The sequence below is a fragment of the Oncorhynchus tshawytscha genome, linkage group LG17, assembly GCF_018296145.1.
Source record: "Oncorhynchus tshawytscha isolate Ot180627B linkage group LG17, Otsh_v2.0, whole genome shotgun sequence".
Taxonomy (NCBI): Eukaryota; Metazoa; Chordata; class Actinopteri; order Salmoniformes; family Salmonidae; genus Oncorhynchus; species Oncorhynchus tshawytscha.
In genome coordinates, this window is record NC_056445.1 from 510,896 (window position 1) to 523,458 (window position 12,563).

The window sequence follows — 12,563 nt, forward strand, 5'->3', positions numbered from 1 at the left end:
TTACCTCACGTTAGTCTTATTCCAAATGTAGTAAATAGTTGGTTATCTGCACGAACCCAGCCTTTACTATGAATCATCCATACACCAATTGTCTTAGTAAATAAATTATTAACTAAACAATCACATAAATGCATAAACAAACAAACAGTAGTAGATATGGTTCCAAGGAAATGATGGGGGAGGTTCACTAGTGGGCTAAGCCGATATGACGGCTTGGTGGATAAAGGGAAGTGGGTATGGACTGAGAAGGGCGCGAAAGACAAGAGTCACTACACAGTTGATAATTATATTAATTAAAATGCTAATCCTTTACACATGAATGCTCACTCATTCGGGAATAATTGCAATCAATATATATTTATGCTCAGTGTGTTGTCGTGATCTCTGTTGGAATCGTCTGTCTTTCTGTTGGAAAGTTCATCTAAGCGTCTCTCTGCTTCCCTGGAGTCTTTCGTGGTTGGAATGGATACTGCAGAGTACCATTCAGAAATGTTCTTATCGCATAGATGTTTCGGTGGTTGTCGGTCTTCGCGTATCAGGTTGACACAACTTCTAGCTGCAGACTAGTAATTAGTATTGAAGATTTGCTCTTATTCTGTCGGGATCGAGTTGAACCATTTCCACCCGTGTAGCCAAAGGTCCACGTGGTATGGTTAGGAATTCAGCAACCATTACAACCTTAGCTTATACTGAGGTTTTTGTTGTCTCTACTCAACCTTCGCCCCCTCAGCTGACCGAGGTACACGTGGTCTAAAGAGGATTTCTTCAGGTGGGGTTTTATTCATAAAAGTAGAAAAGGGCTGTCCCATGACGCCAGATCATGTCTGTGCTCACGGCGGCGGGTCAATGACTTGGTTAAACTTTAAAGGGAATACAATTATCTTTCATTAAAAGGGTTAACACCACCTTACATCATTTAACAAATAGTTTCATCTTTACTCATTTTATACATTCATTAGATGCAAACCTCATAACGGAGGCACCTGTATAAACAGAGTTATGTTAATGTAGCTGTATTGTCTTTCATGAGGACACAAACATGAAACAAAACGGACCGGGTCGTAGCTGGCTTCTCTACTGACCGTTTACACCATCTCCAAAACATGGATATTGTTCAGTTCTCAAGTTCTGTGATGTAGAAGAAGTTCCTTTTGTTCTACTGGGAAACTCTCTCTCTATACTGCATGGCAATGAGGAGAGAGTCTCCTCCAGGAACTTACGACCTGAGATAACAGAACCTGGGTGTAGGAGGGAGGGAGGGGGAAGCCACTCGCCATACCCAAAGAGGGTCATGTCATGACACTGTGCAGGTGTTGTTACACGTGGTCTGCCACTGCGAGGACAATCAGCTGTCCATCCTGTTTCCCTGTAGCGCTGTCTTAGGCGTCTCACAGTACGGATATTGCAATGTATTGCCCTGGCCACATCTGCAGTCCTCATGCCTACTTGCAGCATGCCTAAGGCCCGCTCACGCAGATGAGCAGGGACCCTGGGCATCCTTCTTTTGGTGTTTTTCAGAGTCAGTAGAAAGGCCTCTTTAGTGTCCTAAGTTTTCATAACTGTGACCTTAATTGCCCACCGTCTGTAAGCTGTTGTCTTAACGACCGTTCCACAGGTGCATGTTCATTAATTGTTTATGGTTAATTGAACAAGCATGGGAAACCGTGTTTAAACCGTTTACAATTAAGATCTGTGAAGTTATTTGGATTTTTACGAATTATCTTTGAAAGACATGGTCCTGAAAAAGGGCTGTTTCTTTTTTTTGCTGAGTCTATGAAGAGTTTCTTTCCATACACTGTATACAAAACATTAAGGACCCCTCTTTCCATAACATAGACTGACCAGGTGAATCCAGGTGAAAGTTAGAATCTCTTTTTGATGTCACTTGTTAAATCCACTTCAATCAGTGTAGATGAAGGGGAGGAGACAGGTTAAATAATGATTTTTAAGCCTTTAAAAAAAAAATTGTTTTATTTCACCTTTATTTAACCAGGTAGGCTAGTTGAGAACAAGTTCTCATTTGCAACTGCGACCTGGCCAAGATAAAGCATAGCAGTGTGAGCAGACAACCCAGAGTTACACATGGAATAAACAATTAACAAGTCAATAACACAGTAGAAAACAAAGGGGGGGAGTCTATATACAATGTGTGCAAAAGGCATGAGGAGGTAGGCGAATAATTAAAATTTTGCAGATTAACACTGGAGTGATAAATGATCAGATGGTCATGTAGAGATATTGGTGTGCAAAACAGAAGAAAAGTAAATAAATAAAAACAGTATGGGGATGAGGTAGGTGAAAATGGGTGGGCTATTTACCAATAGACTATGTACAGCTGCAGCGATCGGTTAGCTGCTCAGATAGCTGATGTTTGAAGTTGGTGAGGGAGATAAGTCTCCAACTTCAGCGATTTTTGCAATTCGTTCCAGTCACAGGCAGCAGAGTACTGGAACGAAAGGCGGCCAAATGAGGTGTTGGCTTTAGGGATGATCAGTGAGATACACCTGCTGGAGCGCGTGCTACGGATGGGTGTTGCCATCGTGACCAGTGAACTGAGATAAGGCGGAGCTTTACCTAGCATGGACTTGTAGATGACCTGGAGCCAGTGGGTCTGGCGACGAATATGTAACGAGGGCCAGCCGACTAGAGCATACAGGTCGCAGTGGTTGGTGGTATAAGGTGCTTTAGTGACAAAACGGATGGCACTGTGATAGACTGCATCCAGTTTGCTGAGTAGAGTGTTGGAAGCCATTTTGTAGATGACATCGCCGAAGTCGAGGATCGGTAGGATAGTCAGTTTTACTAGGGTAAGCTTGGCGGCGTGAGTGAAGGAGGCTTTGTTGCGGAATAGAAAGCCGACTCTTGATTTGATTTTCGATTGGAGATGTTTGATATGAGTCTGGAAGGAGTGTTTGCAGTCTAGCCAGACACCTAGGTACTTATAGATGTCCACATATTCAAGGTCGGAACCATCCAGGGTGGTGATGCTAGTCGGGCATGCGGGTGCAGGCAGCGATCGGTTGAAAAGCATGCATTTGGTTTTACTAGCGTTTTTAGAGCAGTTGGAGGCCACGGAAGGAGTGTTGTATGGCATTGAAGCTTGTTTGGAGGTTAGATAGCACAGTGTCCAATGACGGGCCGAAAGTATATAGAATGGTGTCGTCTGCGTAGAGGTGGATCAGGGAATCGCCCGCAGCAAGAGCAACATCATTGATATACACAGAGAAAAGAGTCGGCCCGAGAATTGAACCCTGTGGCACCCCCATAGAGACTGCCAGAGGACCGAACAGCATGCCCTCCGATTTGACACACTGAACTCTGTCTGCAAAGTAATTGGTGAACCAGGCAAGGCAGTCATCCGAAAAACCGAGGCTACTGAGTCTGCCGATAAGAATATGGTGATTGACAGAGTCGAAAGCCTTGGCAAGGTCAATGAAGACGGCTGCACAGTACTGTCTTTTATCGATGGCGGTTATGATATCGTTTAGTACCTTGAGTGTGGCTGAGGTGCACCCGTGACCGGCTCGGAAACCAGATTGCACAGCGGAGAAGGTACAGTGGGATTCGAGATGGTCAGTGACCTGTTTGTTGACTTGGCTTTCGAAGACCTTAGATAGGCAGGGCAGGATGGATATAGGTCTGTAACAGTTTGGGTCCAGGGTGTCTCCCCCTTTGAAGAGGGGGATGACTGCGGCAGCTTTCCAATCCTTGGGGATCTCAGACGATATGAAAGAGAGGTTGAACAGGCTGGTAATAGGGGTTGCGACAATGGCGGCGGATAGTTTCAGAAATAGGGGGTCCAGATTGTCAAGCCCAGCTGATTTGTACAGGTCCAGGTTTTGCAGCTCTTTCAGAACATCTGCTATCTGGATTTGGGTGAAGGAGAACCTGGGGAGGCTTGGGCGAGGAGCTGCCGGGGGGGCGGAGCTGTTGGCCGAGGTTGGAGTAGCCAGGCGGAAGGCATGGCCAGCCGTTGAGAGATGCTTATTGAAGTTTTCGATAATCATGGATTTATCGGTGGTGACCGTGTTACCTAGCCTCAGTGCAGTGGGCAGCTGGGAGGAGGTGCTCTTGTTCTCCATGGACTTCAGTGTCCCAGAACTTTTTGGAGTTGGAGCTACAGGATGCAAACTTCTGCCTGAAGAAGCTGGCCTTAGTTTTCCTGACTGACTGCGTGTATTGGTTCCGGACTTCCCTGAACAGTTGCATATCCCGGGGACTATTCGATGCTATTGCAGTCCGCCACAGGATGTTTTTGTGCTGGTCGAGGGCAGTCAGGTCTGGGGTGAACCAAGGACTGTATCTGTTCTTAGTTCTGCATTTTTTGAACGGAGCATGCTTATCTAAAATGGCGAGGAAGTTACTTTTAAAGAATGACCAGGCATCCTCAACTGACGGGATGAGGTCAATGTCCTTCCAGGATACCCGGGCCAGGTCGATTAGAAAGGCCTGCTCACAGAAGTGTTTTAGGAAGCGTTTGACAGTGATGAGGGGTGGTCTTTTGACTGCGGCTCCGTAGCGGATACAGGCAATGAGGCAGTGATCGCTGAGATCCTGGTTGAAAACAGCGGAGGTGTATTTGGAGGGCCAGTTGGTCAGGATGACGTCTATGAGGGTGCCCTTGTTTACAGAGTTAGGGTTGTACCTGGTGGGTTCCTTGATGATTTGTGTGAGATTGAGGGCATCTAGCTTAGATTGTAGGACTGGCGGGGTGTTAAGCATATCCCAGTTTATGTCACCTAGTTTAGTTTAGCCTTGAGACAATTGAGACATGGATTGTGTATGTGTGCCATTCAGAGCGTGAATGGGCAAGAAAAAAGATTGAAGTGCTTTTATATATGGTATGGTAGTAGGTGCCAGGCGTTTATGTCAAGATCTGCAATGCTGTTGGGTTTTTCACGCTCAACAGTTTCCTGTGTGTATCATGAATGGTCCAACACTGGAAGGACATCCAGTCAACTTGACACAACTGTGGGAAGCATTGGAGCCATTCTTGTGGAATACATTTGACACCTTGTAGAGTCCATGCCCTGATGAATTGAGGCTATTCTGAGGAGGGGGAGGACAATTCAATATTAGGAAGGTGTTCTTAATGTGTTATACACTTACAGTACCAGTTTTACATTTTACATTGTAAAAAAATTGTGAAGACATCAAAACTATGAAAGAACACATGGAATCATGTAGTAAACAAAAAAGTGTTAAACAAATCAAAGTGTATGTTACATTTGAGATTCTTCAAAGTAGCCACCCTTTGCCTTGCTGACAGCTTTGCACATTTTGGAATGCATTTTAATTAACAGGTGTGACTTGTTAAAAGTTCATTTGTGTAATTTCTTTCCTTCTTAATGCGTTCGAGCCAATTAGCTGTGTTGCAACAAGGTAGGGGTGGTAATACAGAAGATAGCCCTATTTGGTAAAAGACCAAGTCCATATTGTGGCAAGAGCAGCTCAAATAAGCAAAGAGAAATGACAGTCCATCATGACTTTAAGACATTAACGTCAGTCAATCCTGGAAAATTTTAAGAACTTTGAAAGTTTCTTCAAGTGCAGTCGCAAAAAACATCTAGCGCTATGATGAAACTGGCTCTCATGAGGACCGTCACAGGGAAAGGAAGACCCAGAGTTACCTCTGCTGCATAGCATATGTTCATTAGAGTTACCAGCCTCAGAAATTGCAAACAAATAAATGCTTCACAGATTTCCCTTCCCCAGATCTGTGCCTCGACACTGTCATAGTAATTCTAATCAAACAGAAGTGAGACTGCAGATTCTTTCAAAGAACAATTTTATAAGATTTGCAACAATGAAGCAATCAACCATCACCAAGAATGGTTCAGAGTTGAAAGCTTAACAAACATAGTCGGGTGTCTGCTGTTATAGGAAAATACATCCTTTTTGTATATGTGGCAGTCAGCAGATAGTGCATAAAAAGCAAATTAGTTGTCTGTGCAGATTTAAGATAGCAAGAGGTTGATAGCCCAAGGTCTCAACAGCAAACACTATAATGTGCTCCTTTCTGTAAGTTTCCATACATGTGACTTCCTGTAGCTGTAAGCCCAGTTTTATGACTAAGTCACACAAAGACAAGTTTGTATAGGGGGCAGTATTTTCACTTTGGATGAATTGCATGCCCATAGTGAACTGCATCCTACTCTGTCCTAGATTGCTAATATATGCATATTATTATTACTATTGGATAGAAAACACTCTGAAGTTTCTAAAACTGTTTGAATTATGTCTGTGAGTATAACAGAACTCATAGGGCAGGCAATCTTCCAAACAGGAAGTGAAATTCTGAATACATGTCTAATTTCAAGTCATTGCCTATTCACTTCCAAATAAGATATGGATCTGGTAGCACTTCCTACGCCTTCCACTAATGCCCCCATTCAGTAGAACGTGGAATGGAGCTTCTGGTGTGAACTTTGACCGAATGGGAGGGGAAATCGTCACTGTCCTGACAGAATGACATTTCCCTGTGGCGCATTTGTCTGTGGGTGTCACCATCATTCCATTTGGCTGCAGAAGAAAACAGGGCGGCAGGGTAGCCTAGTGGTTAGAGCATTGGACTTGTAGCCGGAAGGTTGCAAGTTCAAACCCCCGAGCTGACAAGGTACAAATCTGTCGTTCTGCCCCTGAACAGGCAGTTAACCCACTGTTCCTAGGCTGTCATTGAAAATAAGAATTTGTTCTTAACTGACACTGAGTGGCCTGCCACTTGCCTAGTTAAATGAAGGTCAAATAAAAGAAATATGCTCCGGTTGGAATGTTATTTGATATATATGAAAACAACATCCTGAAGATTGATTCTCTACTTAGTTTGACTAGTTTATTCGACCTGGAATATATATTTTTGAAGTTTTTGTCCGAGTTCTCCTGGACCAGCGTCAGCTTTTGGACACGTGAGCTGAAAGTGCTAGCAAATGCAGCTAATTGGAAACTAGTATTGGATATTATGGAACAAAACAACGATTTATTGTGGAACTAGGACTCCTTGCACTGCATTCTGATGAAAGATCATCAAAGGTAAGGGAATATTTATGATGTAATTTCGTATTCCTGTTGACTCCAACATGGCGGAGAAATATATTTACGTCTGAGCACTGTCTCAGATTATTGCATGGTAGACTTTTTTCGTAATGTTTAAAAAAAATCTGACACAGCAGTTGCATTAAGAACCAGTGTATCTTTAATTATATGTAGAACATGTATATTTAGTCAAAGTTAATGAGTATTTCTGTTATCTGGCGTAGCTTTCTATAATTCCTCCGGATATTTTGGAGGCATTTCTGAACATGGTGTCAATGTAAACCGAGATTTGTGGATATAAATATGCATATTATCGAACAAAACATAAATGTATTGTGTAACATGTCATGAGTGTCATCTGATGAAGATTTTCAAAAGGTTGGTGATTAATTTTCTCTAATCCTGCTTTTGTGACTATCTTTGGCTGGGAAAAAATGGCTGTTTTTTGTTGATTTGGTGGTGGTCTAACATAAAAATGTTAAATAAATCAATGTTGTGTTTTCGCTGTAAAACATTTTAAAAATCGGACATGATGGGTAGATGAACAAGATGTTTATCTTTCATTTGCTGTTTTGGACTAAAATCTAGAAGCAGTAAAACACGGCATAGCATGACTAATTATGTAATTTCCCACAACAAATTTCCCTTTTGAGACTCTCACCCTAATAGAAAATTACTATAAATTTCACCGTGTGCAGACCTTCACAATCAACCTGATTCCCAAAATAAACAATTACGACACAGTTGACCCCCCCCACGCCCCCACCCAGCACTCCTCCTTCTGGTGTGTCTACATGTTTTTCTTCAGATAGTGTTTAAGTTCTTCCTTCCAATGGCACATGTTCAAAGTGGATGGCCCTTGATAAATTATCTCAGCTGAGCCGCCACTGTCCGTTACAGTTCATTATGTCTTGTCCATTTTACTACCTGTACACCAACAACATGAGAAGTTTGAACGGGATCTCTCTCCATGCTCACTCCACGTGGACTCATGTCGCACTCCTGAGAGAAAAAGGCATGAGAGAAAAAGTCATTTGATAGCTTCGACTGGATGCTGTGTATAGGTTGCTGACTTGGGTTTCAGTAGAAGTGGTGTAGGACAGGGTCATAGTGAAAGCCATTTCTTCAGCTGGTTTAGGGGGGATTGAGGTTCACACTGTTCGTGGTCAAATTATCCCTTCCATGCATCTAGACACCATCTGTGGTCACCTTCGCCATAACCTCGAAAGAGGATAGACCAGAACAACAGTTTAGTTTAGGGCATTTCTGATTATTTACTATATGGCAAATTATTATTACTACCAATATTCTTAATACAGATTTGAAAAAAATGTCAAGGAGAGAAAATAATACATTGTTTAAACCATTTCCCCCCCAAATTGGCTTATACTCATCATCTTGGCGATCTCACTGCAAAGTTACAGGGTCAGGGAGTTAGAGGGCCAATCCTTAGACATCCCGACCCAATCTGATGAGATTTGTATCGAAACAAAGCCAAAACAAGAACAACCAAACAACAACAGCAATACACATATCAACAACAACAATACACATTTATCACTCCAGTTGGGGAAAACTTCAATCCATTTGGAGTAACCCTCAACCATTACCAACACATTTTACTTCCTTTTTTAGGCAAACGTAAAGACTCATTTTTTTCATATTTACCAAAGGGCCCCGGGGGCTCGGTAATAAAAATCAACGACAACACTGCCCGTTAATAAAAAATAAACAAATTACAATAACAAATAAAATTAGAATTACAACTCTTGATAACTCCATAAGGAAATAAGTATATCCCATAAGGTAATGGTAAAATAGACAAGAGACAGGTGTCAGGGACAACCCACTCTCTCTTTCCCTTCTCATTTTCCAAATCACACATAGGACTATTGCTAAATTATAAACTTCTACATAATTACTATTGTTTACATATCCCATTTAAATCTCACCCAATGTCTTCAGTCTTTCTAGTGAGGGTGATCAGGCCTCACCAGGAAGTCAGAACAAAGGTCATTCCACCCCATTAAGTGTTTTATTTTCTTTCCCTGTACCTCAGAAACCATTTAAAACCATTTCTAACATTTTCATCATTCTGTGTACCCAGTTTACAACCAAATTAAAAAGGATCACACACAATAAATCGAACATGGAGAGTTGCGTGTGCTGGTAAAACGTATAGCAAAACAAACAAACCAATGGCCAGGCAATACTTATTTGGGAGCTCCCTTTACGGCAGAATCCGTAATTATACTAACTGCTCTCCCAAGGCAACAACCTCGAAACATTTCAAAGGTCGAAAAAAATAAACATTGTTAGTTTTCACTTTGCTAAATCTTAATCATATTACTATTAATCATATTACATATTACTAAAATACGGTCCATCGTCTGTCCTTAATATAACTCTCTCGTCAATACACACCCACTCAGGAAACAAAAACAAACACACAAAACAGTATTTGGTTAGGAACATCTTCCTTTCTTATAATTGAAAAAGAGTAATTTCTTCACCATATGAAGATCATCAATCAGAAGACATTCATTTACTCAATAAATGTTCCTTTTGTTCGATGAAGTATCTTTAAATCCAAAAACCTCCGTTTTGTTAGCGCGTTTTCTTCAGTAATCCACAGGCTCAAACTCAGTCAAAACAATCAGACAAAAAATCCAAATTGCATCCATAAAGTTCATAGAAACATGTGTAGCCCGATTAGCAGGACAATAGACTCTTTATAGCCTGCCTACTGTAGGTGTGATCACCCCCCTGCTTGTAATGTATTCAATGCATACGTACTCTAAAGTGTTACATTTGTAACTCAAAGCAACAGCACAGTATTTCTTCATCAGCATCTTTATGTTTTTGTTAATAAAATAACTAGAAAAAAGACAATCAAATTGCAGATGGTTATTTAAACTACATTTTAGTTGCACTTCCACCCAGCTCCACAACCACGGGTAAAACCTTGCTGAGATGATCAATGTATTTGATGCATTGTAGTATCGTCAATTTCTCTAGCCTAAACGTCTTGATGGCCTTGACCAGTTCATCTTTGCTTGTTGGCTTTGCAGAGTTACGGATTGTGTTCAGTTGATGCCAAACAGGAGACTCACAAGCAGAGATTAAATATTTTATTTAGATATACTGTAGGCCTACCGTAGGTGTTGTAGGTCTTTTATTATTTATTTATTTTACTACATAAAGGTCTACTTACTCTGCTGGCGTCATGACCCAGTTTATGCCCTCATTTGCAATGCAAACCCGGTGTTTTGGGGTCATTGTTTGCATTTGGAGAAGAAAAAAGACAGCCAACATTAGATACAACACTAGAAATATACATGTAAATAGGCCTAAACATAGCAAGATATTGCTATAATCCTACTTTGAAAGAAACGATGTGGTCCCAGAAACACCTCTCTGAAATAGTGTCCAATATCTCTTGATGATTTCTTCCTGAAAGAAATCTCGATCCATGATACCTGAAAAAGTAGGCAACAGTGAATGATTGTGGAACACGTAGCATTCCATGCCGTGTAGGCTACAATATTTTATGTATCTTTTGCTTTGTAAATAGCCAAATTTAACATCAAAAATCAAATATGAGCCTGGTCCCTGGCGAGAAATTGCCCCCCACACATGGAGTTTGAGCGGATGCTTGGGACTCTGCTTGCTTGATCTTCCAGTGCAACAAGCATCACTACAGTCCCATGTTCGAATCCAGGCTGGATCACATCCGACTGTGATTGGGAGTCCCCATAGGGTGGTGCACAATTGGCACAGCGTCATCCGGGTCAGGGGAGGTTTTGGCTGGCCAGGATATCCTTCTCTCCCTCTAAAAACAGAAATAAATATTTTGGCCTTTATAAATATTATTTTGGCCTTTATTCAGATTACAATCGCTCACTGTTTTTTTTTAAAAACGAAATCATCTCCAAAATATCGTTAGGCTATATATATACAGTGCCTTGCGAAAGTATTCGGCCCCCTTGAACTTTGCGACCTTTTGCCACATTTCAGGCTTCAAACATAAAGATATAAAACTGTATTTTTTTGTGAAGAATCAACAACAAGTGGGACACAATCATGAAGTGGAACGACATTTATTGGATATTTCAAACTTTTTTAACAATTCAAAAACTGAAAAATTGGGCGTGCAAAATTATTCAGCCCCCTTAAGTTAATACTTTGTAGCGCCACCTTTTGCTGCGATTACAGCTGTAAGTCGCTTGGGGTATGTCTCTATCAGTTTTGCACATCGAGAGACTGAAATTTTTTCCCATTCCTCCTTGGAAAACAGCTCGAGCTCAGTGAGGTTGGATGGAGAGCATTTGTGAACAGCAGTTTTCAGTTCTTTCCACAGATTCTCGATTGGAGTCAGGTCTGGACTTTGACTTGGCCATTCTAACACCTGGATATGTTTATTTTTGAACCATTCCATTGTAGATTTTGCTTTATGTTTTGGATCATTGTCTTGTTGGAAGACAAATCTCCATCCCAGTCTCAGGTCTTTTGCAGACTCCATCAGGTTTTCTTCCAGAATGGTCCTGTATTTGGCTCCATCCATCTTCCCATCAATTTTAACCATCTTCCCTGTCCCTGCTGAAGAAAAGCAGGCCCAAACCATGATGCTGCCACCACCATGTTTGACAGTGGGGATGGTGTGTTCAGGGTGATGAGCTGTGTTGCTTTTACGCCAAACATAACGTTTTGCATTGTTGCCAAAAAGTTCAATTTTGGTTTCATCTGACCAGAGCACCTTCTTCCACATGTTTGGTGTGTCTCCCAGGTGGCTTGTGGCAAACTTTAAATGACACTTTTTATGGATATCTTTAAGAAATGGCTTTCTTCTTGCCACTCTTCCATAAAGGCCAGATTTGTGCAATAAACGACTGATTGTTGTCCTATGGACAGAGTCTCCCACCTCAGCTGTAGATCTCTGCAGTTCATCCAGAGTGATCATGGGCCTCTTGGCTGCATCTCTGATCAGTCTTCTCCTTGTATGAGCTGAAAGTTTAGAGGGACAGCCAGGTCTTGGTAGATTTGCAGTGGTCTGATACTCCTTCCATTTCAATATTATCGCTTGCACAGTGCTCCTTGGGATGTTTAAAGCTTGGGAAATCTTTTTGCATCCAAATCCGGCTTTAAACTTCTTCACAACAGTATCTCGGACCTGCCTGGTGTGTTCCTTGTTCTTCATGATGCTCTCTGCGCTTTTAACGGACCTCTGAGACTATCACAGTGCAGGTGCATTTATATGGAGACTTGATTACACACAGGTGGATTGTATTTATCATCATTAGTCATTTAGATCAACATTGGATCATTCAGAGATCCTCACTGAACTTCTGGAGAGAGTTTGCTGCACTGAAAGTAAAGGGGCTGAATAATTTTTCACGCCCAATTTTTCAGTTTTTGATTTGTTAAAAAAGTTTGAAATATCCAATAAATGTCGTTCCACTTCATGATTGTGTCCCACTTGTTGTTGATTCTTCACAAAAAAATACAGTTTTATATCTTTGTTTGAAGCCTGA

At 41.5% G+C, this 12,563-nt stretch overlaps 1 protein-coding gene across 1 annotated transcript in view; it reads left to right on the plus strand.

The window, feature by feature from the left end:
• Positions 1 to 12,563, plus strand: part of LOC112241939 (fibroblast growth factor 12) — a 141,441-nt gene that overhangs the window by 10,926 nt on the left and 117,952 nt on the right. The gene's annotated exons all lie outside the window — the stretch shown is intronic.